Here is a 2,876-nt window from a genome sequence, read left to right as displayed (position 1 = left end):
AAAAAGGGTGTAAGGATAAACCCAGCAACTACAGGCCAGTCAGTTTAACCTCAGTGGTGGGGAAACTTTTAGAAACGATAATCCGGGACAGAATTAACAGTCACTTGGACGAGTGTGGATTGATTAGGAAAAGTCAGCACGGATTTGTTGAAGGCAAATCGTGTTTAACTAACCTGATAGAGTTTTTTGATGAGTTAACGGAGAGGGTCGATGAGGGCAATGTGGTGGATGTGATGTATATGGACTTCCAAAAGGCGTTTGAGAAAGATGCATGATAGGCTTGTCAGCAAAGTTGAAGCCCATGGAATAAAGGGGGCAGTAGCAGCATGGATACAGAATTTGCTACGGGACAGGAAACAGAGAGTAGTGGTGAAGGGTTGTTTTTCGGACTGGAGGGAGGTGTACAGTGGTGTTCCCCAGGGGTCGGTGCTGGGACCACTGCTTTTCTTGATATATATTAATGACCTGGACTTGGGAGTACAGGGCACAATTTCAAAATATGCAGATAACACAAAACTTGGAAGGGTAGTGAACAGTGAGGAGGATAGTGATAGACTTCAAGAGGATACAGACAGGCTGGTGGAATGGGCGGACACGTGGAAGATGAAATTTAATGCAGAGAAGTCCGAAGTGATACATTTCGGTTTGAAGAACGAGGAGAGGCAATATAAACTAGAGGGCACAACTCTAAAAGGGGTACAGGAACAGAGAGATCTGGAGGTTTATGTGCACAAATCGTTGAAGGAGGCAGGGCAGGTTGAGAAAGTGGTTAAAAAAGCATACAGGATCCTGGGCTTTATAAATAGAGGCATAGAGTACAAAAGTATGGAAGTCATGATGAACCTTTATAAAACACTGGTTCGACCACAACTGGAATATTGTGTCCAGTTCTGGGCACCGCACTTTAGGAAAGATGTGAAGGCCTTAGAGAGGGTGCAGGAAGAGATTTACTAGACTGATTCCAGGGATGAGGGACTCCAGTTACGTGGACAGACTGGAGAAGCTGGGGTTGTTCTCCTTGGAACAGAGACGGTCGAGAGGAGATTTGATCGAGGTGTTCAAAATCATGAATGGTCCAGACAGAGTAGATAGAGAGAAACTGTTCCCATTGGCGGAAGGGTCGAGAACCAGAGGACACAGATTTAAGGTGATTGGTGAAAGAACCAAAGGCGACATGAGGAAAAACTTTTTTACGCAGCGAGCGGTCGTGATCTGGAATGCACTGCCCGAGGGGGTGGTGGAGGCAGATTCAATCATGGCCTTCAAAAGGGAACTGGATAAGTACTTGAAGGGAAAAAATTTGCAGGGCTACGGGGAAAGGGCGGGGGAGTGGGACTAGCTGGATTGCTCTTGCGGGGACCCAGCACGGGTTCGATGGGCCCAATGGCCTCCTTCCGTGCTGTAACCATTCTCCGATTCTATTCTATGAGTGCATTGTTCGGCAATGAATATAATAATGCAATGATTGCAATTCATTGATAAAAACAGTGACAGCACTCTGTAAGTCAGTGGAACGCTTTGGGATAGTCTGAGGATGAAAAGAGAGACTTACTTTTATATCGCGCCTGTCACGATATCGGGACGTCCCAAAGCACTTTACAGCCAATGAAGTGCTTTTTGAAGTGTAGTCACTGTTGTAATTTAGGGAAACGCATCAACCAATTTGCGCACAGCAAGATCCCACAAACAGCGATGATATAAATGACCAGATAATCTTTTCTTTTGGTGATGTTGGCTGTGGGATAAATATTGGCCCCAAGGGAGAAATCCCCTGTTCTTCTTCCGATAGATGAGATCTTTTACATTCACCCGAGAGGGGCAGACGGGGCCCTCGGTTTAACGTCTCACCCGAAAGACGGCACCTCCGACAGTGCGGCACTCCCTCAGTACTGGCACCGGGGAGTGTGGGCCTGGATTATGGGGCTCGAGTCCTAGAGTATATCCATCTACCTCCGACAGTGCAGCACTCCCTCAGTACTGGGACCGGGGAGTGTGGGCCTGGATTATGGGGCTCGAGTCCTAGAGTATATCCATCTCCCTCCGACAGTGCAGCACTCCCTCAGTACTGGGACCGGGGAGTGTGGGCCTGGATTATGGGGCTCGAGTCCTAGAGTATATCCATCTCCCTCCGACAGTGCGGCACTCCCTCAGTACTGGCACCGGGGAGTGTGGGCCTGGATTATGGGGCTCGAGTCCTAGAGTATATCCATCTACCTCCGACAGTGCAGCACTCCCTCAGTACTGGGACCGGGGGAGTGTGGGCCTGGATTATGGGGCTCGAGTCCTAGAGTATATCCATCTCCCTCCGACAGTGCAGCACTCCCTCAGTACTGGGACCGGGGAGTGTGGGCCTGGATTATGGGGCTCGAGTCCTAGAGTATATCCATCTCCCTCCGACAGTGCAGCACTCCCTCAGTACTGGGACCGGGGAGTGTGGGCCTGGATTAAGGGGCTCGAGTCCTAGAGTATATCCATCTCCCTCCGACAGTGCGGCACTCCCTCAGTACTGGGACCGGGGAGTGTGGGCCTGGATTATGGGGCTCGAGTCCTGGAGTATATCCATCTCCCTCCGACAGTGCAGCACTCCCTCAGTACTGGGACCGGGGAGTGTGGGCCTGGATTATGGGGCTCGAGTCCTGGAGTATATCCATCTCCCTCCGACAGTGCGGCACTCCCTCAGTACTGGGACCGCGGTGGGAGTGTGGGCCTGGATTATGGGGCTCGAGTCTCTGGAGTGATGATTCGAGCCCACGACCTCCTGAAGCAAGAGGGGAGAGTGGCAGAAGATGGCGTTGCTCGGCTTCCAGCTCCTGGCTGACGAGGTCTTCTGAGGCGGAACAGCTACGAAACTGATGAAGGCGGAAAAGGCACCGTGA

This window comes from Heptranchias perlo, unplaced genomic scaffold, assembly GCF_035084215.1.
Source record: "Heptranchias perlo isolate sHepPer1 unplaced genomic scaffold, sHepPer1.hap1 HAP1_SCAFFOLD_60, whole genome shotgun sequence".
Classification (NCBI taxonomy): domain Eukaryota; kingdom Metazoa; phylum Chordata; class Chondrichthyes; order Hexanchiformes; family Hexanchidae; genus Heptranchias; species Heptranchias perlo.
This window is presented reverse-complemented; position numbering follows the sequence as displayed.